We start from the raw sequence: 27,420 nt of genomic DNA, 5'->3' as shown, positions 1-27,420 counted from the left end.
TTGCATCTATATTCATTAATGAATAGGTCTGAAGTTCTACTTTTCAATTGGGTCTTTCCCTGGTTTTAGTATCAAGGTGATGTTTGCTTCATAGAATATGTTGGGGAAGATTCTTTCCTCCTCATTTTTTTTTTTTTTTTTTGGAATAATTTCTGCAGTATAGGAATAAGCTTTTTGTGGAAGGTTTGATAGAATTCTGGTGTGAAATCATCAGACCAGGGCATTTTTTGGGGGGGATATTTTTAATTGTTTCTTTGATCTCAGTGCTTGAAATTAGCCTGTTCAGGAGCTCTATTTCTTCCTGGTAAAGTCTAGAGAGATCAAATGGATCAAATGTTGATCCATTTCTTTCACATTGTCAAATTTCTGGGCATAGAGTTCCTGGTAATATTCAGATATAATCTCTTGTATCTCTGTGGCATCAGATGTTATTTCCCCTTTATCATTTTTGATTGAAGTTATTAGAGATTTTACTTTTTTATTTGTATTTAGTCTGGCCAAAGGTTGATCTATTTTGTTTATTTTTTCAAAAAACCAACTCCTTGTTTCTGAATGATTCTTTTGTTTCAATTTCATTAATCTCTGATTTAATTTTTGATACTTCTTTTCTTCTGCTGGGTTTAGGCTTTGATTGTTCTTCTTTTTCCAATTCCATAAGATGGCTTGTGAGTTTGTTCATGTGCTCTTTTTCTGTTTTTCAAATGTAGGCTTCTAAAGTGATAAATTTTCCTCTCAGGACTGCTTTTGCTGTATCCCACAGGTTTTGGTAGCTTGTGTCTTCATTGTTGTTATGCTCAAGGAAATTAATGATTTCCTTTTTTATTTCTTGCTACTCCCATCTGTTACTCAGCATAAGGTTGTTTAATTTCCATGCCTTTGTGTGCGGTTGAACGTTTTTGTTGGAGTTGAATTCCACCTTTAGTGCCTTGTGGTCTGAAAAGATGTAAGGTAAAATTTCAATTCTTTTGATTCTGTTGGGGTTTGTTTTGTGTCCTAGGATATTATCAATTTTGGAGAATGTTCCAATGGACAATGAGCAGAATGTATATTCTTTAGGATGGAGTGCTCAATATATGTCTATCAATCACAATTGTTCTAGGGTCTCATTTAGGTCTCATATCTTTGTTTAATTTCTGTTTAGAGGATCTACCTAGCTCTGTGATGGAAGTGTTAAAGTCCCCTGTTATAGGATATCGTATTGCTCAGACTGAGTAAGGTCTGTTTTAAGAATCTGGGAGCACTTAAGTTGGATGCATAAATATTTAGAATTGTAATGTCTTCTTGTTGTATTTTTCCCTTGACCAATATAAAGTGACCATCTTTTTTTTTTTTTTACTTTAGTTGCTTTAAATCCACATGTGACTGAAAATAAGATTGCAACCCCTCTTTTCTTCTGAATTCCATTTGCCTGAAAAAATGTCTTCTAACCCTTGACTCTGAGCCTTAATTTGTCTTTTGAGACTTAAGTGTGTTTCCTGCAAACAGCAAATGGATGGCTTGTGTTTTTTAATCCAATCAGCCAATGTGCCTCTTTAGTTGGGAGTTCAAGCCATTAACATTTATTGAAATAATTGATACATGTGGTAGCATTCTATTCATCTTATTTTGTGAAAGTCCATTGCTTAGTTTTGTTTTTAGCATCATTGTGAAATCTAGTTTCTGTCCTTTAATTACTTTGCTGGTGGTCCCTTGTGATGGTCAGTGTGTAGAACAGGTTGAAGTACTTCCTTTGGAGCTGGTCTTGTTATGGCAAATTTCTTCAATGTTTGCATATCAGTAAAAGATTTTAGTTTTCCATCAATTTTAAAGCTTAGCTTAGCAGGTTATAGAATTCTGGGATGGAAGTTGTTCTGTTTAAGTAGATTAAAGGTGGATGACCATTGTCTTCTGGCTTGAAAAGTTTCATTAGAGAAGTCTGCAGTCACCCTGATGGATTTTCCCTATAGGTCAGTTGACACTCTTGGCAGCTTGCAAATTTTTTTCTTTTGTCTTGATTTTGGACAGGTTCATCACAATGTGTCATGGAGGAGCTCTATTAGAGTTGAGGTGATCTGGAGTCCGATATCCCTCTGAAAGGAGTGTGTCAGAATCTTTGGTGCTATTTGGGAAATTTTCATTTGTAATATTCTCTAGTATGGCTTCCATTCCTCTGGGGCATTCTTCTTCCCCTTCTGGGATACCTATAACTCTTATGTTTGAACGCTTCATAAAGTCCTATTATTCTATCAGTGAACATTTTACTTCCTCTGTCTTCTTTTCTGCTACTTTAACTATCTGGGTTATCTCAAGAGCTTTGTCCTCTATCTCTGATATTCTTTCTTCTGGATGATCTAATCTGTTGTTGATACTTTCTTCTGCATCTTTAAGTTCCCTAATTAACTGCTTCAATTTCTTCAGCTCTGCTATATCCTTTCTATATTCTTCATATCATTCATCTCTTATTTGATTCTGTTTTTGAATTTCCTTTTGGTTATTTTCCACTTTCTTAGCAATTTCCTTCTTTTTTTTTTTTGGTTATTTTCCACTTTCTTGGCAATTTCCTGCATTGTTTTCATGATCTGTATTTTAAATTTCTATTCTGTTATTTCTAACATTTCCTTATAGGTGGAATCCTCTGCAGTAGCTACCTCACGATCCCTTGTGGGAGGATTGTTCTGGACTGATTTTTCATGTTGCCAGGATTTTTCTGCTGATTCTTCCTCATGAGTGTTTTTGTTTTTTTTTTTAATTTGTTTCCTTGTCACAATTTTCCTTTCACTTCCTCTAACTCTTTAAGTTACTGTGCCTTTGGCCTAAGGTTTTGATGCATCTTTTTGTTATAGGACCAGAAGGATGAGAATATTGAAGAGCAAGAGTGGAAAAAAAGATTTCAAAAAGAAAGAAAAAAGGCAAGGAGAGGGGGTGAGTAAAAGGGAGTGTTGACAAAAAGAAGAGAAGCTCAGAAAGAGGGAGACAGGAGTAATATAAGTGTATAGTAGGGTACTTTGACCCAAACTTAAAAACCCCCAACCTTTGGGGGTGCTGGGTTGGGTGGTTCGCTTGAAGTCAGCAGCTATTTGCTGGCGTTTGCAGACACAGTATCCCACCTCCACCAAGTAGAGAGGAAAGACGAAATAGTACAAATCAAACCAAACAAAACAAGCAAAAACCCCTATGGGACAAAATTGGGTAGAAAAGGAAATAATAGGGGCAAAAACACTAGCAAAAATTATGTTCTAATTGTTAAAGAAAGCAACAAAAGAAAATTGTATTTAAACTAGAAAAATGAAAAAAGAAAAGGAAGGAAAAAGAAAGTAGAAAAAAAGAAAAATCTAGAGGAAAAATGTTGAAGTTAAAAAATAAATAAATAAAACCCAACCCACCAACCCCCCTAAAAAAAGCAGTATATATATCTAGTTGACTATTGTCTGGGCAACAGGTGATCTTCTGGGGTATGAGATGTTAATCACAGTGCTGATACAGCTGTAAAAGATGGAGATTAGAGGCCTCTGCTATTTTCTCAAACCCTGCAGGCTTGAGAGGCTAAATGTCTCCTCAGCCTGCTTAAAAGACACTTTAAACTGTTATCCTTGGCTAAGCAGAGGCTTTCCCAGGAAAGCACTTGTCTCTGGGATCTCTCCTAAAGTGGCTGCCTTCTTATCTAATGCACCAAAACCAGTCTCACTCTATGCCCCTGAGGGCCACAGCTGTAATCCATCAATCACTGAGATCTCCACTCTACCCCAGCGTCTCAGTCCCCACCTTTGGGCTGCTCAGTCAGAAGCTTACTCACCCAAGATCTCTGGGCCATCCTTGCACTGCAACCTTGAGGGCAGAGCCTGCAGCAGTTCTCACACAGTGGCTGTGCTGGAGGCCCACATCTGAACAATATTAGCTCCCTGCTGGCTCAACAGCTCAGTCTGGGGCCCTAGACAAAGCTCAAAGTTGACCACACTCTCACCCAGGATCTCCCAGGGAAGTTCAATCAAGTGCTCAAGTCAAAAAAAAAAAAAAAAATCTCACTGGTAAGGCCTTTCCTGGGTATAATCTTGCCATTGCTGTAGTTACAGCTATGGGCAGCCTCTGATCAAACAAACACACCCACCACTTGCCAGTTCTCCACTGTTTTTATCCTCCTCGTGAGGACCAGAAGTCTCTCACTATCTCCCTGTGTTCCCAAAGGGATATTACTGGGCAGATCCCACCAGCCAGAGATGGGTGGAGTCTTCTCTCCACAATCACACTGGTCCCGGTTGCAAAGAAGCTGTTATTTGGACACCATCTTGAACTTTCACCCCCATTCTGTTTTTATATATATTACTTCTCATCCTTCTATTACATTTGGGTGGGAGAGAAGTATGATTAATAAACTATAAAAACATACTGTGAAATATCTTAAACAGAACATGCTAATTACATGTATTAACATGTACAATATCATGTTATTTTAAAAGCATGTGCATTGTCCCACACCCAATAGATGATTCCCTAAGAGTAATTGACTCTGTGTAGACAAAGGAAAAACACAAATCTTTTTTCTTTTTTTTTTTTTGAGATAGAGTCTTACTAAGTCACCCTTGGTAGAGTGCCGTGGTGTCAGGGTTCACAGCAACCTCCAACTCTTGTGCTTAAGTAATTCTCTTGCCTCATCCTCCCAAGTAGCTGGGAGGCACCTGGCACAATGCTTAGCTATTTTGCTGTTGTTGTAGTTGCCATTGCTGTTTAGCAGGCCCGGGCTGGGTTTGAATCCACCAGCCCCATATATGCAGCCAGCGCCCTAACCACTGAGCAACAGGCACCAAGCCAGGAAAAAACAAATTTTGATGAGAGATTAGGAATTAGGCATTATCTGTGTTTTATAATTTCTCTCTCTCTCTCTCTCTCTCTCTCTATATATATATATATGTTTTTTGTTTGCTTTTTTTTTGAGCCAGAGTCTCAAGCTGTCACCCTAGGTAGAGTGCTGTGGCATTATAGCTCACAGAAAGCTCAAACTCTTGGGCTAAATTGATTCTCTTGTCTCAGCCTCCCAAGTAGCTGGGACTACTGGTGTCCGTCACAATGCCCAGATATATATTTTTTGGTTGTAGTTGTCATTGTTGTTTGCCAGGCCTGGGCTGGCTTCAAACCTGCCAGCTCTGGTGTATGTGGCTGGTGCCCTCGCTGCTGAGCTGCAGGCACTGAGCCTATAATTTCAATATTCTAATGTGGTAATGTTTTAGAAATGATTTTATCATAAGGGATAATGCAATCTACCAAGTGAATGATAAAATTTAAAAGTCTAATTATGTATCAACATTATAATTAATTGGCATTCACTATTAAGTAGAAAGTACATTCTTTGCCCAGAGTAAATAGTTAATAATAATAATTATTTCCCCTTTTCTTTCCATAACTTTAGACATGTCCCTTTGAACAACCACGCAGACTATATCCTTAATTCTTTATAGTTTCTAGAAGAAAATATGGAGAACTAATGTTGAAATTCTATTGTAAGTGACTGATAGAATTGTCTTCATTTATCCTGGAAGTCTTATATCCTTCACTGGGCTTTGCTAGTCAATGTAACTTCTAAACATTAAATTTTCTTCGTAAAAAATCTATTAATGTCGAAGACTTTAAAAATATAATTTGAAGATAGTTCTAGGATGAATGTTAAAAATGTGGCCCTCAGTTTACTTATTGACACACTTAGCTAACAGCCTAAAAGTTTGTTTTTTAATATAAGAGAAATATCATTTTCCTTTTTGAAAAATATAATAGATAAATCAGAAAATATCCCAAAATATGGGTCTTGCTGTGTTAAATAAAGTTCTTATCAACCCTAGACTTTGTATGTAAGTCAAATGGATCTTAGATAAACATAAAATCATTTGTTTATTTCTGTGAAATATTTTATCAAAATATCCTATGTTACTTAAATATATTTTATATAATATTTGATATATAAATATTATTTAATATTTAAAAAATGAGTGGTGGCCATAGGACTGTTGTAAGAAAGCTTGTAAGACAGATGAATCTGTTTTCCATTAACCAAAGTGTCAATAGCCATTCCCCAAATGGCTGTAGTGAATTACATTCGCCAATACACACTGGTAAGATTTAGAATATCTGACTTCCTTAAAAAAGATTGCAGAATTCCCGATACATTATAATTATTCAGGATTTATTATTTTTAACCTTCTTGTCCATCTAGCAAAACAGAAGATGGGTTTCCCTTATGGAATGAGTCAGAATGATGCATTTCTCCTGTTAGAATAAGCCAAGGTACTCAAAATAGTTATTGTGAAAATATGTTAGCTTAAAGTTTTCTAAAATCAAAACCCACAATTAGTAAAAACACAAGTAGCAATTTGAGAATTATTTCTATCCCTGTACTTGCTCTACTTAAATGGAGTAGCTAAAGTGTGCCGTGTTCAGTATCACTTCTCTACATACACTTAATTTTGTTTTACTTAATAAGCTGTAATCTTAGAGGACAATACACACATATCTCTTCTTCTCTCAATTTATTTTTGTTAATAGAGGAGATGGAAAGGTGAAGCTATCTAAATGAAGAGATTTATTTGAATTGCTTTCTCTAATTATCAGGAGAGATCTTAGTTTGGGTAATGTTATGATGTTTAATTCAGATACAGTTTTTCAAAAGACCGTATGTATGGTGAATCTCTACAACATAGCCAAAGATCGTAAGAATAGAACATGCCGTTCAGGGACTATTGTGCTTGCTTCTACTGATAGTGATAAAAATGATAAATTATATACAATAGTTATTAGCGTTCATGATTCATGTTTCTGATGAATTTCAAATCATATTGGCCAAAGGCCACATTACTGAAATAAGCATGTATAATGTGGTTTCTGAAATGAATTATTACATTTAGCTTAACAAAACAATAAGGAACTTTGTCATATATTATTAGGGTCTATGCCGTCACCCAACATTTCTCAGTTCTTATTTTCTGCAGTCATTTCCTCATCCAAAGCATATGTTGGAGTCATGCATTGAACTTTCATAGAACTCTATTTTACCCCTGTGAATGGATATAATATAATCCTCACTTTAGAATCATAACTTGTGCTTTCTATAGCAGTGCTTACCCATATAAACATATTTGAAATTCTTCATATCATTATTAAATATTAGTATGCTACAAAGGTCACAATATGCCCTCATTTATCTAATGTTTGAAGATCTTTAAGCATTTGCATTTTAGCTATCTCCTTATATTATATAGTTCTTAAATAAAATTTTCATATGTGGCTAATGTCAATGTATATTAAATATTTATGTCCAACTATATCTTTAAAATTTCTGGAAGCACATATAAATTTTTAAAAACATGATTGCCTAAATAATTTAATTCATGGAGCAATTAAAATATTTAATAGGGTAACATGTCATAGAATTTTCTAATCTTAGTTAATCTGCTATACTGTACCTATTTTAAAGTAAGCAACTTATATAATCTTCTTAATAGATACAACTTGAATTTGCTACTTCTGTGAGATTTTTACTTTCATTTCCAAAAATTGATATAATTAGGCAAATGTATTATTTCCTTCTATGGACATGAGAAGATTAATTAATTTATTTTAAACAACTGACAATGCTATTTGCACCTAAAGTTTTGTACACTTTCTATTATGGAATAAGAAAATGTTTCAATATTTTATTTAAGATGAATCTTCCAATCCATGTTTTGCTAAATAGAAATTTTATTCTTTCCTTTTGTTCTATAACCATTAGAAACAGATGCAAATCATTATTCTAAGGCAGTGATTACCACACAAGAATCATCTATATCACTTAGAGAATTTTCAGAAATAAAAATTCTCAGGGGCCACCTTAAATCTACTGAATTGGAGACTAAAAACCTAGAAATCCATGTTCTAACAAGCCCTCCATCTGACTGTAACACATGTTAAATTTTGATAACCATGGTTCTAGGAAGATGGAATTCATGTTACAGTAGGTAAAATTAAATATAGGTACTTATAATCTGCAACATTTTAAATAAGATATTCTATTTTGATTACAAAGTGCTTAGTAACATTTTAAGAATGTTACAACAGAAAAATATAGTTGTTGTCCCCCTACTATCTCCTACTATCCATAGGGGAACCACAACTATGGAGCACATTGCAAGTACAAGTTGGTTCTATCAGGTGTGGAACACAAATGTCCTAATGCTATAATTGGGTAAATGAGATGAAAGCTATGCTGATTAGTATGATGTAAGCACTCCAATTTGTACAAATAATCAACACACTAAAATTGGCATAAATGTATTTATGATCTATGTACAAAAGACTTAATAAAAATATTTGATCATTAAAAAAATCCTTAAAAAAACAAAACAGAAAAATATTAGGACTTGCTCTTCATTACAGAGGCAAAAGCCCCAGTAATTGTAATCAAATAGAAGTTTCAGAAAAAAGCTAAAAACAAGTACGTATACAGGTAGATTTTTCTTCCTGATAAGCATACTATAGCTTTTTTATTTCAATAACTGTAAAAGGGCATAACACACATGGCATATGATGTGAAAATACCAAAGCATTAAACAGATATTTAGTGGGTGAAATTTTACACAGATAAGCTGTATTTCTATATGTATATATGCACATTAACAACCTTATTATAAATGTTACATATTCAATTATTTTCACATGCCTTTACTGAAATTCCTGTATATTACAGTGTGATTTCATGGAAAGGAAGGCTAATCACTAATATATAAAAATATAATAATAGAAGATGATAACTTTCTGAGATTACTGTCCAGATTTAAACTCGTGTATTACTCGAGCATTCTTGAAAATACCTTCCTTTTACTTTTCCATTCTTAAAAATACCTTCCTTTAACATTTCTGACAATTATTTAGCTTTCTAACTTCTAGAGTTGCTCCTTTTCTAAATTGTGATTTTTATCCTCAACTGCATTAGGGCTTTCCCATGCTTAAATTCTTCTTTTTGTGCTCTTTTTATTTTTATAACTTAATATACTATAAAATATCTTTTCATGCTGATCTGATTTGTTTTCTCTCTCTCTCTCTCTTTTTTTTTTTTTTCCTTTTTTGAGGCAGAGTCTCACTCTGTCACCCTAGGTAGAGAGCTGAGGCATCATAGCTCACAGGAACTCAAACACCTGGGCTCAAGTGATTTTCTTTCCTCAGCCTCCTGAGTAGCTGGGACTACAGGACCCCACAAGAACAACTGGGTAATTTTTCTATTTTTAGTAGAAATAGGGTCTCGCTCTTTCTAAAGCTGGTCTCAAACTCCTGAACTCAAGCAATCCACCTGCCTTGGCCTCCGAGAGTGCTAGGATTACAGGCATGTGCTGCCCCACCTGGCTGTGGCTTGATTTTTAAAGTCCCATTTTGGAAATGTCTTTTCCAGTTTAGACTTTTATGTACAATAATGTAATAATAGTTGCTACTTATTTGGGTATTCTACATGTTAAGCTAAATTTGTATTATCTACATTATTTCTTATTATCCTTCAAAACTATAAATCTTATAAAATAACCGTAAAGATAATGATTAAACCCATAGCCTGCTCTGCTCTCCTACCAAGGAATCTTGGATTGATTATTGTGTTTGCAAACAATTACTACCAGGATGATTCTGTATATGCATAGATATTATTCTATAATCATCAAATTAAATAAGGTTTAAAATGTCAGAAAACATACAGAAGTTTTCAAGGGTGCTCTCCTTTTTTTATGCAGATATATTTTTTATGGAGCATAGCTAAGGATATACAGTGTTTTGTTATTCTATTTATCAGCTATTTCCTTATGAAAACTCTATTAAAGATTGAAGCATGTTTGTTGGTCAATTATAGTACAATTACATGGACAAAAGACTAAGAAGAAAGAACATATACTTCCATTCTATCTGCTATTTATAATCGAGAAAATATGTATTTGATTCAATCACAAGAGGTGCTAAAAATATGTAATAACAAAAGTTAAAACTCCTACATAAGATGACATCAAAACACTCTGGACCTTGCCTATTTCCCTCAACTTTGGGGATGTCAAATTGCCAATGCATTCATATAGCTCTGTAAGTACAGGATTAATATCAGCTGGTCTGTTGAAATCCTGTGTTATACTCAGTGACACTTTAGCCATGGTTCTGACTGATATTTTGCAAAGTTGAATCATTAAGGAGTGGTTAATGTAATCTAGGGTCCAAAACCAAAAAGGGGGCAATTTATACCAATTTTCCAATATTATTTATGTAAAGTACACACGTTAATGATTTGCACCTAGTGTTTTTTTTTTTTATTTGTTTGTTTGGTTGTTGTTTTTTTTTGCTGTTGTTATTTTATGTTCTTTGTGTTTTTGCTACTGACCTGATGTAGCCTCCTGGTGTAAGCTACATTACCAGAGATTATAAAATATTCCTCCACTGATGATCTTGTAGCTTCTCTGAAGCCTGCATATTTCATGTGGCTTGGTTGTTTGAGAGCCTTTATAACTGAGAAAGAACCTTGGCAGTTGTGCGTGGAATGCTTGAATCTGTGATGTTAGCCTGTGGTTCTGCTTCTATTAATTTATTAAGGCTTTATGTGAGAATGCAATGTAAAGTCACATGAGTTATTTCAGTTACTCTGACTTTTGTAATGACTGCCGCCCACCAATCTCTATTTTTGTTCTTTCCCTTGAAATCCTGAAATAAAGATTTATAGAGAGGTATGTGTTGAGCAAGTTGTATCTGTTGCTTATTTTCAGGAGTGAAATACAACAACCACTTCTGCCCACAGTGTCTTGGTATCAGAGACACCAGAGAAAATAATACTGCCAAGCACAGGTTGAATCAAAGATTTACTCTCACAGACAGGAGACAGAGCAAGATTAGTTTCAGATTTGGACGTGAGTCTGGCTGAGCCCTGGGTCTCTCCTGGCAGCTTACAAAGAGAAATAGGCCTACCCACATCTCTCCTGTGCTGCAGTGGAAGGAGCCATCTCCTCCCCACAGGAGTGAGATGTAGCAGTGGTATTCACCACCTACCATATGACACATACTGATGCAGAACAGAGGAGGGTGCGTTGACTCTGAAACAGGGAAAGATATTTCCACACAAGCTGATAAGTTCAGCAAAAGCTAAACTTTTATTTTATCTTCAGGTAAAGCATGTTCCAGGCCAAAGCCTCCCCTTATCCAGCAGAGAGAGCATTGAGAGACTGTGCGTGTGAGAATGTCTTTACCAAGAGTATGGAAAGGGAGATGAGAACCAGACAGGTTGGTAATTCTCATAGAAATATTTCAACTGTTATCAGACTACCTACTTTACAATATGTTACTGGATTTTTCAAAGTTTAGCTTTCTGCATCACATTTAAGTTCCTAATACAAAGATAACAAACCAAAAACATGGCCTTTACTGGCTACCTAGTGTTCAATACATTAAAAAAAAAATTTGTTTTGCTGGGCGCAGTGGCTCTTGACTGTAATACTAGCACTTTGGGAGGCCGAGATGGTGGATTGCTTATGCTCAGGAGTTGGAGACCAGTTTTAGCAAGAGCGAGACCCCATCCCTAAAATTACCCAGGTGTTGTGGCAGACTCTGTAGTCCCAACTACCTGGGAGGCTGAGACCAGAGAATCACTTGACCCCAAGAGTTTGAGGTTGCTGTGAGCTATGATGCCACAGCACTCTACCCAGGGTAACATAATGAGACTCTGTCTCAAAAAAAAAAAAGAAAAATTGCTTTAAGAATAAACTTAACGTGTGCTCGCTTCAGCAGCACATATACTAAAATTGGAACGATACAGAGAAGATTAGCATGGCCCCTGCGCAAGGATGATACGCAAATTCGTGAAGCGTTCCATATTTAAAAAAAAAAAAAAGAAGAATAAACTTAACGTTATATTGCCAATACATTTTAGATTATATCTTGTTCATGAAAGTTAATACTGTAATCCTTATCACTGGATGGAAAATTGGAATTCCAATCCTTTTTATGAATATGAATGATGAAAATAAGAAAAGATTGTTTTTTCTTTAGATTCATCCAACCATATGATAATCCATGTATAAGGTGATTTTTTTTTTTTATCGTCATTGATTTATTTACCTTTTTCGTATCTTGTTCTTATAGGCGGGCCCTTTTTCTCTGATCCAAGAGCCAGAACAATCCATCTGGCTCTTGCTCCTTCAGTTTTCCTTAGTGTCTTATTTCTACAAGTTAACCTTAAACATTAATTGTACATATCACCATTCAGAAACATAATGCTTGGTATTTTTCATTTATGATTTGGTAAGGAAAAGTCAGATGACAAAAATTACTTAGGGAACATTCGAAAGATGAGTTTTGTGTTATTTAAATATTCTTAATATTTGCAAGCAAGTAACAATCTAAGAAAATAAATGAACAGCGTGCCTATACCTTCTGCCCTAGAGTTTTTAAAACACCAACCATAACATTTTTTAAAATACCAAATTCCTTTATATTGAAATTTAATGTGTTTTGATGACCCTACTCCTTTAAAATTAGAGAAGATTTGTAATTACATGGTAGGGTTGTTTTATTCTTAAGGGTCTAATGTTGGCAGGTACCCCATAGAAAAGAGAAAATTTGAAGAAATATTCCAGAAGTGGTTTTTAGATAGTATAGTTTAGCTTTTAATCTTCATAAAGGCAGACAGGTAGGGCATATGATGTTTTAGTGTTCTCACTAATTCTATTTTGTAAAATGAACAATAATCTTAAGGGTAAGTAACTTTTTAGATTTGATTCTTGGTTGTACAAATAAATTTGAATATGTAATATAAATCACCCAACATGGAAGTAAATCGGTAGCTTTGCGTGTGCGTGAACACATACACAAATATGCACACACCCATTCATGCACACACGTACACAGAAACCATTTAAAAATTGAACACTCGAGGAAACAGTTTTTTAAAGGAAAACATACATATTTTTGATTTTTGTTATTAACTTTGAGTTTTTTCAAAAATGTCATCAGGAAATATTTATGAGTTTTGAATATCTAGGAAAAATTCTAAACATACATATTCTTTAAGAAAGTCACATCATCTACCTTTTTATTTATTTACTTTTTTCAGGAGAGGGCTTTTATGGCTGCATTTTTGTTTTTTATATATTTCAGTTTACTGGATTCTTTAAAAGAAAATATCACACTAAGGCCTTTCCTTTTGTTTTTGTGTTCTTTCTTTTTTAAAATAAACTTTATTTTTTAGAGCAAAATTGAATAGCAGGTGTAGAGAATTACTATTTACCTCTTCCTTGCCCCTCACGTATAATCTCCCTCATTATCAAACATCTGGCACCAATGTGATGCATTTCTTACAATCAATAAACCTACATTGATATATCAAAAAAAAAAAAGAACAAAAAAGAAACTCACATCATGTTTCATAGCTATCACTTTGGCAAATACCCAGAAATAATAATAATAATAATAATGATAGTAGTAGTAGTAATATTTCAGTTACACAACTTTAAAGAGACTACAACATGGCTCTTTTGATTTTGACATTAACTTTCCAAATTATTCAGAAATGCATGTCAAAATCTTCCCAAAACTTTATGTACTTAACATTGCCCATAACTCTTTTCAACTCCCCATTTTATTTCACAGAAACTTGTATTGTAACTATTTACTTTTAGTTATTTTCAAAAAGTTATTTTCATTTGCTTCTATTCCCTGAATGCTATTTGGACGCTGGTGCTGGTTATCTATTTTCTAAGGTTATTTCTGTGGGAAGAGAATACTATTGTTGGAACTTATGTAGTTTCTCTTTCCACATTACAAATGAACATAAAAATTTAGTGAGAATATTTCAGATTGTATATGAAACCAGAACATTGTACCCCTTGATTGCACTAATGTACACAGCTATGATTTAACAATAAAAAACAACATTAGCAACAACAACGAGAAAAGAAATAAAGCAAATTCTGCCAACTGTTATTAAAAAAAAGTTAGTTGCCCTATAGTTTAGTTAAGTTAAATAATTTATTACTCCTTTATTCTCTCAAATTCTTGTTTCAAATTTTAGAATATTATGTTGGTACAATTTTTTGATTACATGAATTGCTTTCGTATAGTTTGAGTAGATTTTATCAGTGTACTTTCCCCTAACTTGGATAGGGTGCATTGGCTTAAATTCTTCTAATTATCTGCTGTCATATTTGAATAAATTAGTGTAAGAAAGTTGACATCAAAAATGTTATGACTACATGTATATTGATATATTTTAAATAAAATGCATCCCAATATCTAAAAAGAGACAGATATGTCTGTTCATGAATAATAAGTTGTAATTTTATTATTAAAATTAGTTTCATTTCTAAATGTTTATTGTATATTTTCAAAATGGCTTCTAAAAAGCATCTGACTTTAAAAATTCTCCAAAAAATCAAAATAAAATAAATAAAAATTCTTGTCATTGGTATTACCAGATATTAATGTAAATATTTGAAAGAAGTAAACATTATAATATTGAGGACATTTTTGAAAATATATATAAATAACAAATATTAATATGTAAAAGTAATTTCAGTAACAAAATCTATGCCTAGGAAATAGAATTATAGTTTTTGCAGGTGACAAACCAGAGTCTTTTTTTTTGAGATATAGTCTTATTGTTATCCAAGTTAAAGTACTGAGGTCTCAGCTTAGCTCAGCAATTTCAAGTTTCTATGTTCAGGCGATCCTCCCAAGTAGCTGGCAAAGCAAGCATCTGCCACAATGCCCGGATCATTTTTTGGAATAGTTGATAGAAACGGGAAACTTGTTCTTGCTCAGATGGGTCTCTGACTTCTGAGCTCAAAGGATTTGCCTGCTTCTGACTCCCAGAGTGCTAGGATTATAGGTGCATGGCGTGAGCCTGATAAATCATAGTCTTAGAAAAAAGAATCACAGGCATAAAATCAAGGTGGCAAATATTACAAAACAAATGCTCTTCTTTAGATCATGGTATGAGTTATTCTATGAAGTTCTCTGACATGATCCATAATATAAAAAAAACCTATTGAGAAATTAAATGTTCTCATTCTTGTAGTAGTAGATATTTTTCTTCCTGAGGAACTAGCTTTGGTAATCAGAGTAATCAGTAAATATATACGGTACCTAAATCAAATTGAAGATAATACCTACAACTAAGTTGAAATAGAAAGGGTACATCCAATTTCTGATGCACTAAACAGATAAATACAATTGTGAACATATATAAGATGTCAATATATTAAATTTCTTTTCAGGATTAAACTTCAGATATTAATAAAATGCACATGAAATCATATTCCTACCTTGTCTAAACATTTTATGATTAGAATATGCCATTTTATTGTTATAAATACGAAGCTGAATTTTACAAATGACTGCATTGCTCTTTGATTTATTTCTTCATGATTTTATTGACAACAGTATACTTTCTTAAAACATATCTATAAAAAGTAGCATGTCTTTGTATATCTGTAATTAACATCTTTACAGTGAAATTTTTATGGAATAAAAGCATATGATTTAAGTATTAAGTATAGCATTCAGTTTTAATTTTACTTGGCCATATTTATTTCCTTAGTATTGTATTTATTACAATTATCATTACCTACAAAAGTTTAGAGAAACTGTGTGTATATATACAAATAAAATAAAACATATATGTATACTATTGTAACACATATATACAAGAAACATGATATACATACATGAACAAAAATATGCACCCATACACACCCACATATGCATACTCAAAATAGCAAATCATAGCAATTATAGCTCATATTTTTAATTACCATGACTTCCTTTTATGGATGATTTTCATAATTATATACCAATACCCAGAAATATTAATTTTAATTCACATTGTTAAGTGAAATATTTTGCCAATAAAATGATGTATTTAGAAAACTAATCTTATTTATTTATAGAAAACAATAGCTTTAACTCACGGTTATTATTAAAGTGTCAAAAAATGTGGAATGGGGGCATAAGAGGTTAAGCAGAATACAACTTTGCCCTCAGTTCACCAAATGCATCCTCTTCTTTTTTAAGGTGTTGGTGGTGAAGAACAATAAGCAAGACATTCAAAAAAACAGACATACAAAAAGGCTAGAGCATAGTAGCAATACACAAAAGTGTATTGATGAAATAACGCTGCGATCATTGGAAAGTTGTTGCAACATGAAGAAAATTTTATTGATTTTCTTCTTCCTATCATGATTCTCTGATTTAAAAATACTGAGTTTGTGGCCTTCAGTGAATGAAGTAGAAGAATCTGATGAGAAAAAGATGTGATTTTTTTTTTCTTTTTTGCTCTATCTTATTTTGGCCTGGAGCTTTATTTTCTCTGTTTAAGAAGAAATATTGATTCAGGAAATCTAAAGGTGTTGCCAAGGGATTCAGGGGGAATCTGCAAGGACCTGACTACTTAGAACACTAAGATAGAATTTCAAGTAAAAAAGAGGTCCAGCTGGGATCACGAGGTAGGAATTGATCCAGGAAGTCAGAGGATAATTTCTTTCAAAATATGAAATGTGGTCTTTTGCTTAAACTGTCTCTGGGATGACATTTGTAAAACTCTTGAGTATGGCAATCATAACACAGGAGAATAAGGAATGTTCAACTTTACCTGGACATGAATAGTCCTGCCTATATGAATCCTTTGAAAAAAATGTTTTATCTTTAGGAAACAAATGCATTTATCTTAAAACATCTGCTGCAATAATAATTTCCAAATGAGTTACAGTAGGACACCAGCCCCCCAAAAGTAGCTCTTACTTAGATCTCATGATCCCCCACACAATATGTCTGTTCCATAAAGAAGCTTACAATCATCTTTTGGGACTTCTCTCTTCTTTCTCTTTTGCTTTAGCCAATAGCTTAGAGAAGCCTCCGTGTTTCCGCTCTTCCATGGAAGCTGGCCAAGTGTCCTTGGCTGTAAAACACTATCCTGATGTTCACAAGCCATTTCAGCTTATTTGAAAAGTGCAAAATTGATTTCCTTTGTTTGGGTGTCAAGCAATTCTGCCAAAGTATCAGAATGTCTCCTCAGCATTTTAATTTGCTTCTATTATAGTAACAAGGGTAATAGTCTTGTTAAGGGTATACTAAGGGTAATAGTAATGAGGGATTTTTGTAATTACATCCATCCCTCTTCCCTTCTTCCTCTAGGACTTCTCTCATACAAATCCTTCTTATATCCACATACTACAGGTAAGTTTGGTTGCATATATGAGGCAGCAATTAAATCAAGAGGCTGTGAAGTTAGAATTTGTATTTGTGTATTTGTAAGGAGATGAAGAGATGGAAATGGGATCTATTACACACACACACAAAAAAAAAAAAACAGGGAAAACATATATACTAATTACAATTATTTTAACTATAATTTAATTCACTTATATTGCTTTCTTATGTTGTGTTTATATTATAAGATTATACATAATTTATCATCTGTATTTACACTTCAGGGAGTGCATGCTGCCACTACTGGTCTTTCATAATTAAAAACAAAATAAAAGTAATAGTTCTTATTGTGGCTGTATTTAGCAGCCCACCCATTTGTGAATTACAGCTTTAAATTTCTTGAGGTATTGGAAAACAGCACACCAAGCAAATGAGATTGTGAAAAGTGACTGTGAATGAATAGCCACTGAATGAAAATTTAATTTAAAAACTGTTAAGATTAATTTATGCTTCCCTTCTAGATATTGTCAATTCTCTTGAGAGGAGAAATTACAAAGTATGACACTGTGTGTAGAGTAAGATGGAGTTTAAAGGATTTAGCTACAACTGGGATGCTATCTAACAAACACAAACAATGTAACCCAATTATATGTACCCCTATATTAATACAAAATTTAAAATATATACATAAATATATATACAGAATGGACATAAAGTTCATGGGTAATTTACTATGTTAAACTATTTGTACACAAACTTTATGCCTACCTTGTATATATCCAGGAAATGTTGATTGGATTCTCACCTGCGACTCTCACTATACCAGGGTAACTTTCAAGCTTTGGAAGGAGAAATCCAGCATTAGCATTCATGTAAATAAATAAAATAAAGTCTAAATCGCATTCTACATTCACGTCACATTCATTGTCATATGCATATAATCTGTTTCCAGAACCCAGAAAATGTATGAATACCTTAATGATAATTCAGCATTAATAAAAATCACTACTGAGAATTGTTATTGAGGAAAAATATATATATATATGTTAGGTGGTACAGTTTTTAATACTGAGAAAAACACATAAACTGCAATAACTTAATGTTATTTGTCTAAATACATAAATAGTTGCTATAGGCCTAAGCAAATACTATTCACCTTTAAAATTTGTTTAATATTTACATATTATTTTTAGTGTTTACCTTGCTAGTATTAAATTCCTTAGTTAATCCTATATTCATTAAGATAATAAACTTAGAATGCTTCTCTTCAGATAGAAAGAGCTCAGGTGATACCCTGTAAATGTGATTGAGTGAGATACCCATGTATCATACTCAAGTACGCAGTGTACTGTTATATCTATCGCTTTTAGGATTTTCTAGGGAAATAAGCTCTGGGTATCTTTCTCTCTCTCTCTTTCTAGGATTATCCCTTAATTTCCCTCACCCACATGCTCCTCAATTTTTTGTGGTATCTTTATAAATCCATGTTTGTAGACTATTCAAAGACAGTCAGCTTTTATAAACGAAAGCCAGGAAGGCTTCTATGTACCCTCTCTTAGACAAGGAGAAGTAGCATAAAAAATGACTTGAACTGAATCAATGGAATAAAGAATTACTTTATTTTGAAAAGATGATTGTCAAATATTATTCTACCACATTTAAAAGCTAATGTTTTCATTATATTCAAGTTTTCATTATATTCATATTTCCCTTTCATAATTGCTCAAACATTATTTCTAATAAATAATTTTAAATATCACTAAGCAAAATTAAATATTATTTGTAAGGAATTACAGTACAATGAAATGAATATAACTATAAGGGTACCCATGGCTTTTGCTGAACATATAAATCAAAAAACTGAAAATGTTTTCTATGAGCAATTATCTTTGAATTCAGTGGATTTTCTGAAAGTGACTAATTTATCAAAGTAAATGATGCCTAGCACAGTGTTATTTACTTGTGTTTTAGGTGACCAATTTAAGAACACAAGCTATAATATGTTAAAGATACCAAATTTTATATTTGGAATGGGAGTGACTGTTTGAAGGAAAAATAATAAATAATATAAATATCATTTAAAGGAGTCACTTTGTAAATAATTATAAAACACAGTTTTCCTTAGCCAATAAATACTTCTTCTTTTTCTTTTTCTTTCTTTCTTTTATTTATTTAATTAATTAATTAATTAATTTTTTTTTTTTTTTTGCAGTTTTTGGCCGGGGCTGGGCTTGAACCCACCACCTTAGGCATATGGGACCGTCTACCTACTCCTTTGAGCCAAATACTTCTTAAATAGGTAAAAATGAGTGGCTTTTTTGAAACTTTTTTTGGTGTTTCTCCTTCAATGGGTTTCTGTTTAACATAATGACAAAATTATATTATATTGGCCATTGCCTCCTATCCATTTCTAATATAATGTTAGAAAATGATATTAGACATTTTGTAATCAACTGCAAAATATCTATAACACTTGGGATAAGTATAATCATTCATTTTATTTGCATAAATGCTTTCTGTGTAATACATTCTTTAAATGCACAAGAGCATATGTTGAAACAGATATAAATATAGATATACTTGTAGACATAGTCTGGTAAATATTTTAAAAGCATCTGTACATATTAGTAGTAATACAGCTTAATTATAAGGAAAATGGCTATAAAGAATATTATAAATATTTGGCTAGTGTATTGAGAAGTCTCAATATAGAATGAAACTTTTTTTTATTCTATTCACTAAATTTAATCATGCTCTGTCAAATCTTCATGTGTTATCTCTTAACAGTAAATTGAGCAGATTTCACAATTTCATGGGGACACTAAGCTTTAAAAAGTCAATACAGTTATAAATAGACAATGACAACCTTTAATGACAATTAAGGTTATGGGGGGGAAGCAGAAAGAGGGACGGAGGGAGGGGGGTGGGGCCTTGGTGTGTGTCACACTTTATAGGGGCAAGACATGATTGCAAGAGGGACTTTACCTAACAATTGCAATCAGTGTAACCTGGCTTATTGTACCCTCAATGAATCCCCAACAATAAAAAAAAAAAAAAGATAAAAAAAAAAAAAATAGACTTAATTTGTACCCCTCTTCATGTCCAGACCCTAGTTCATATTTTATCTGAAACTCAAAATGGTAAAAATAAGAAAGTTTATGGTTAGCTCTCAATCACTGTTTCTATGTTCTCTCTTTGAGGTTAGGTTCTCCCAAAAGATTGAGGAGAAAAAGGAAAGGTAGGAAAGAAGACATACATTTCATCCAAATGGCACTTTATTTACTCCACTTGGCTGTTTTGGACGCACTCTGATTGACACTGATAGGCAATAATGTCCTGCCTATGTCTGTCTTGTGTGGCAGAAGACCCAGGTCTGACTGTTTCAAAGGTTTCATGTGGGAGTTCTTAGAGGGCTCTGGGTTGCTGGCTCTGCAGACCCAGTTCTTTCCCAGTCTTTTTTGTTTGTTTGTTTGTTTCTCCATTTATTTATTTATTTATTTATTTATTTTTATTAAATCATAGCTGTGTACATTAGTATGATCATGGGGCACCATACCCTTGGTTCATAGACCGTTTGACACATTTCCCAGTCTTCATCATCAAATCCTTCTGCCCCTGTGGCCTAGTGCATGGCCCTGGTTCATGCTATTGGCGCCATCATCTGGCACGTAACCTGCTTTGGAGAAATAATGGTAAGGCAATTCAAACTGCACTAATTTTGACGTCCCCTTATCCATTTAAAAACTTTCTCAGTCTGTCCTAGTAACAAAGTGGGAATGTTGGCTAGTTTGCTTACTATTTCTGTTCCTGCTGTGAAAATCCCATTAACTAGGTTCTCTATTGCTTAGATGCACAAGCGAAGGTCAATGCACCTTTTACTTCAGCAGAAATGCAGCAGACAAATGAACTGCTGGTCCCTTCTATAGAGAGCATATACCCTCGTGCATGGGCATATATGTGGTTAGCGGGAGAGAACATCACATCAAAGCTTAGATACTCACCCCTCACAACCTGAAACACTGATGGTGCACTTCTGTCTCCCTCTCTTACACACTCATCTCTGCCCTTTTCTCTTCCTGCTTCTTTTACAGAAACCAGGCATTGGGGTATCATGACCACATCTTTTTTTCAAGGATATAAAAGCATAAGTTTATTTTATCTTATGCTTAAAGAGTGAGAGAGGGAAAGAAAGTAAGGAAAGAAAGAGAGAGAAAAAAATCATGATCACATCTTAAATCTAATACAATCTCCTGACTCTGGCTAATTAGCTCTTATGTGATTCAGCACTGGCATTTCCTTGGCTCCAATTCTATTTAAACGGGAAAAGCAATTCTCAGAGTCTTATTTTCTCATAGAAATCACTAAGTATTCTGCCTTTCATTTTGGGTTATTTTAACTTATGTTTACATACTAACTTCCTAAGTTTCTTATATCCCAATTAATTGTAATATATTTAGCAGTTATTTTCTTTGTTAGAAAGTTTGCATTTCATGTAACCATGAATAAATAATGTATAATCTATGAATGTATTATTGTCATTATCCACCAAGTTCTATAGGATGAGGTTGAATTTATAATGCATAATTTAATATACTTACACTTTCTTCTTCCTAGTTATGAGAATTATTAGAGTACATAACTTAATTCCTCCCTGTTTTAAATTACAATTGACATCCATTTAAAAACTTTGATATAATTTCTACTATGTAAAATGTTATCTGTTATTTTGATAGGAAAAATGACAATCACATAATATTTAGTTTCCAGAAATGATATCCATAACTTCTTTACATGTAGATATAATTTTACCTTATTGCAATTATTTTTGACTTGCAATGTGATTTTAGTGTAGCAATATGGAGAATATTATTTTCAATTCATAGTTGTTATTTTCTTCTTATTGAGGACTTTTCCTTTTCATTGGAAAAAATTATCCTACTTGGCAAGGTGGAAGAAAAAAACATTTTAATTTGAGTAAGTGGATTTATTTTTGATAAATAATAATATAAGATGGCTGAAGAGAAGCATCTAGGGCTTACTTCCTCCAGAAAGAAGAACCGAAATAGCAAGTAGACCATCACACTTTGAATATGTTGCCGATGAGGGAACACTGGAATTCAACAGTGGAAGGAAAGGAGAACACCTATGGCCAAGGAGAGGGAAGCAAGGCAGTTTGCTGGAAAAGGATTGGCTGGGAGTCTTGAGGCACTTTTTAATATGAGGAAAGTTTAGATGAGTGACCCCTATCAGTCTACATTTCCACTACAGACTCCTGCAATGACAGACATAGAAGAGCCCTTTGATGCTTCTGGGCTCTGTGACTAACAACGGAGGAGCTGCTTAGACGCCACAGGAAGCCATTGCTCCAGAAAAGTAACTCACACTGGGTCTCACTACAACATGAGTTGAGTTCTAAGCTACATGTTGAGTTCTAAGCTACAACATGGTGCCATTTCGAGAGCTGAGCTTCAAACTGCATCTTGCCCAAGCACTCAACAGCTCATGCATCTCCACATCCTAGCCATCCTATTGATATCCCCTGACCATATCTGTTGCTCCTGTTTTGTGCTGCCACCAGGGTTGATGTATAAGCCATTGGCAGTGACTCTGCAGTATTTTCACATTCCCTGAGGATAGGATGCCCCACTTGTAGCCACCACTGCTACTGGCCACCACTGCTTGAACTAAAGCAAGAGGCAGTGACAACAGCCCCTCTCCCTCAGTAGTGGGGCCACCATACATTTAAAAGTGGCCTTAGGACTAGCTCCTCTGTCCACAACCACTACCTAGGAATACACCACAGCTTCCCAGCCTCCTGCTTACTGTTGCTGCCACTGAAATTAACCCCACCCTATCCAGAAGCAAAGTCATGGTGAAGCTACTGCTTCCCCGATGTGAGCTCAATTCTGGGAGTCTGGGAATCACCTCATCACTGTCTCCTATAGCCTTCATCTGTGCAAACAACTGGAGGCTAGGTAACAGAACTGCCTGTCCAAGCTTTGCCTCTTCCAAATCCTATGTTTGGGCACACTATCTACAAATCACTCTAACTCATTCATCACCATTTCTACCTGAATACTCTTCCTGGGAGCCTAAGAATATCCTTTCTCAACCTTCCAATTAAGACCATAGATGGCACTTGCATATGCCACCTGCAAATCTGGGGACTAGCCTTCTCAGAATATGGCATGAATTGCCAATACCAGCATAGACTACTTGGGAGCTGGAGGATTGTCCTGCCCCTGCCACTGCCATTGCCCATGCCCATTGAGTCTACATATACCATTGCTACCATCTGAGAATGCTACCTAGAAGGCAAAGAATGGCTTGCTGATACCAACACCAGTATATCCTACTTCGAGGCCTCAGGACATATGCCAACAACGAGGTCTGAGGACTGTCTGATCTGGTAACCCTGTCCCTAGCAACATTTTATCATAACATCCAGTAACAACTGCACTCTAAGCCTCTGTGGAAATCAGAAACACCATTGACACTGTTTATAGTCACAAAGATTATAAGGAGACTACGTTACTTCATGAAGCTGGAATCAAAGCACCTTATCCAATCAATACTTTAGATACACCTTCAGTAAACAGTTCTCCCTTACAAAAGAAAACATGAGAAATTGCAAAAAGGAAAGAAGTGAAAGTTTCACCATATGCACAGATACCAATGTAAGGAAACAAGAATCATTAAAAAAAAAAAAAAAGGAAGAAGAAGAAGAAAAATGAAATGTGACACTTCTAAAGAACACAATAATTCTCCAGCAACAGGTTTCAATGAAAATAAATATGAAATTCTGGAAAAAGAATTCAATATAAATATAATTAAGATATTAGAGAAAAAAAGGTAAACAATACACAAACATCAGAAAAACAATTCAAGATATGAATGAGAAATATACCAAAAAGATAGGCATAAAAAATTAAAGTTTAGGAAGAATGATGATGAAGATACTAATATTATGGGGCTATCACAGGGAAGGAAAACTTACCGATAAAGGATCTCTGTGAAAACAAGGATTACCCAAAGAAGAGAAATCAGGGACATTTTCTTTGAATGTGCTATCATATTTTTTCCCTGTATCATTGCTTGAAATAAAAACTAAACAAGGTTTAGAATAATAACAATAAAATATCCAACGGAAGAGAATGACAAATACCACCCTGGATGAAAGAAATAAATTTCATCAATGAAATAAAAATCTGTTTGAGTTTTAACAATTGACTGTATCAAGCAGAAAAAAAATTTAGAGCCTAAAGATAGGTCTTTTGAAATAACCCAGTCAAACAAAAATAAAAGAAAGAACAACAAAAAGAATTTGTGGGATGCCATTAAGCAATGAAATATTCAAATTTTTAGTGATCCAGAGAAGAAAGGGAAAACGAGAGGGATAGAAAATCTATCTAATGAAATAATAGCTGAAATCTTCCCATGTCTAGCAAGAGATGCAGACACCCAAATATAGGAAGCTCAGAGATTCTTAAAGGAAATTCAAAAATGTCTTCTCTATGTCACATCAAAGTCAAATTAGCAAAAGACAAAGATAAACGAAATTGTAAAAACATTAAAAGTGTCTAGTAACCTATGAATGAACCCATATCACATTTATGGTGGATTTCTCAGCAGAAAACTTATAGACCAGGACAAAATGTGATGGTATATCTAAAGTGTTAAAAGAAAAACAAAAGCTGCCAGCCAAGGAATCCTTACCCAGAAACAATTACCCTTTATAAAAACAGGAGAAATCAATCCTTTGTCAGAGAAGCAAAACATGAGGAAATTTATTACCACTAGGCTGATTCTATCTATAGAGAAATCTGTACCTCTGGAAGTGAAATAACAATACCTTGAAAACACACAAAAGTATAAAACCTGCTAGTAGAACAAACACAGAAATAAGCAGTAGAAAAGACTCAAAGGTTACCACAATAGAAAATCACCAACCACAGTGATAAACAATAAGAAAGGAACAAAAGATATACAAAATAACCAGAAAACAGTTAATAGATAGAAATAAGCCCTCATATACCAAAATAACCTTGAATGTATGTAAATTAAAATTTCCATTTGAAAGGTATAGATTGTCTGAATGGATTAAAAATGACTCAATTATATGCTGCTTACAAAATTCTCATTTTACCTGGTTAGACAAATACAGATTGAACATAAAAGGATGGAAAAAGACATTCCATGCAAACTGAAACCAAAATTAGCAGGAATGGCTGTCCTTATATCAGATAAAACAGAGTTTCTGTCAAAAACAGTAAAAAGAGACTAAAATCATTATATAATGATAAAGGAATCTTTTCAGCAAGAGGATATATCAACTGTAAATTTATGTGCAACCAACACAGAAGCACTCAAATATAACAAATATAGAACTAACAAATATTATTAGCTTTAAAAGAAGAAATAAACTCCCGTGCAATAATGGTTGGAGACTTCAATGCCCTACACTAAGCATTAGACAGATCATTTAGACAGAAAATTAACAAAGAAACACCATGTATAAACTGTCCTATAGATACAATATACTGAACAAACGTAACAGACAACTTCATCCAATAGCTGCAAAATACTCATTTGTTAATCACAATATGCAACATTCTCCAGGATAGAGCATAACTTAGAACTTAAACTTAAAACAACTTTCAATAAATTTAAAAATATGTAAATCATATTAAGTGTCTTCTCAGACCTCAATAAAATAAAACTATAAATTAATAACAAAAGAAGCTTTGGAAACTGGAGAAATACACATAAATTAAACAGCATACTCCTGAATGACAATTGGATGAAGAAAGAAGGTACAAATGAAAACATACCTTAAAACAAATGCAAATTTAAACACTCACTAAAACCTATAAGATAGAGCAAAAGTAGTGCTAAGAGGGAGCAATAAATGTTTACATAAAAAGGAGAAAGATTTCAAATAAACAGTCTCATGATGCAACTTAAAGAACTAGAAAAGCAAGAATAAATCAAATGCAACTTAGCAGAAAAAAATAATAAAAATCAAAGCAGAAGTAATCAAACTAGAAAGTAAAAAACTCTACAGCAAATCAATGAAATGAAATGTTGGTCTTTTGAAAAGATAAACAAAATCAATAAACTGCTAGCAAGATTACCCAAGAAAGAAAAATTGAGAAGACACAAATGAACAGAAATGAAAAAGGAGACATTACAATTGATATTACAGAAATACAAAAGATTAACTGGACTTATAAATAACTATACACAAACGAACTGTAAAACCTGGAGGAAATGTATGAATTCCTGGGTGGACACATATATTTAATTAGGAAGAAACAAAAAACCTGAACAGAATACTAACAAATAATGAGATTAAATCAGAAATAAAGTATTTCTCAACAAATAAAATCCAAAGACCACATAGCTTCTTTGCAGAATTCTACCAAGCTTACAAATAACTAACATCAATTCTACTAAAAACTATTCCATGAAATGAAAAAGTAGGAAAATTTTCTTCACTCATTCTATAGGGCTACCATTATTTTGATACTTAAAATTATATTTGCCAGCCATTTTTCTGAGAATTATGTAATATTCAAATACATAATAAGAAAAAACAGTAAAAAAAAAAAACATTAAAAAGTGTTAAACAGCATAAATAGAATTTATCAAAAGAAGGTACACAAATGGCCTACAAATATATGAAATAACTTACAAGATCACTAACCATTAGGGAAACACAAATCCAAACCATAGGAGATATCATCATACCCCAAATAAAATGGCTTTTATTAAGAAAACAGAAAATAACAGGTGTTAGTGAGGATATAGAGAAAATGAAACTCTTATATGCTGTTAAGGAGAATGCACGTTAGTACAGCCATTATGGAAATTATTGTGGAGATTTCTCAAAAAAAAAAAAATAAAATAAAAAGAGTAGAACTAAGATACCATCCAGCAATTCTACTATGGAATATTTATTCATAGGAAAGGAGATCATTGCATTGAAGGGATATCTGTACTCCTCATTATTCACAATAGAAAATATATGGAACCAATCTAAGTTCCATCAATGGACAAGTGGGTGAAGAAAATATAGTGTGTTTGGAATGGAATACTATTCTGTCATAAAAACTAAAACCTATTATTTTCAGTAACATGGATGACCCTGGAGGTATTTTTGAACTTGAAATTTTATCATAAAATAGAACATTTCACTGAGATTAGATTAGTGAGATTTGACTAATAAAGAATTGATTATATGTTACTTACGTATGACACGGT

At 33.5% G+C, this 27,420-nt stretch overlaps 1 non-coding gene across 1 annotated transcript; it reads left to right on the top strand.

The window, feature by feature from the left end:
• Positions 1 to 11,726: 11,726 nt before the first annotated feature.
• Positions 11,727 to 11,833, top strand: LOC128567024 (U6 spliceosomal RNA). Its single transcript, XR_008374700.1, has one exon. It is a non-coding gene; the product is annotated as a U6 spliceosomal RNA (small nuclear RNA).
• Positions 11,834 to 27,420: the final 15,587 nt, after the last annotated feature.

Source organism: Nycticebus coucang, chromosome 15, assembly GCF_027406575.1.
Source record: "Nycticebus coucang isolate mNycCou1 chromosome 15, mNycCou1.pri, whole genome shotgun sequence".
NCBI lineage: Eukaryota > Metazoa > Chordata > Mammalia > Primates > Lorisidae > Nycticebus > Nycticebus coucang.
The sequence above is the reverse complement of the archived record's forward strand: the minus strand, read 5'-3'. Positions and strand labels throughout refer to the sequence as shown.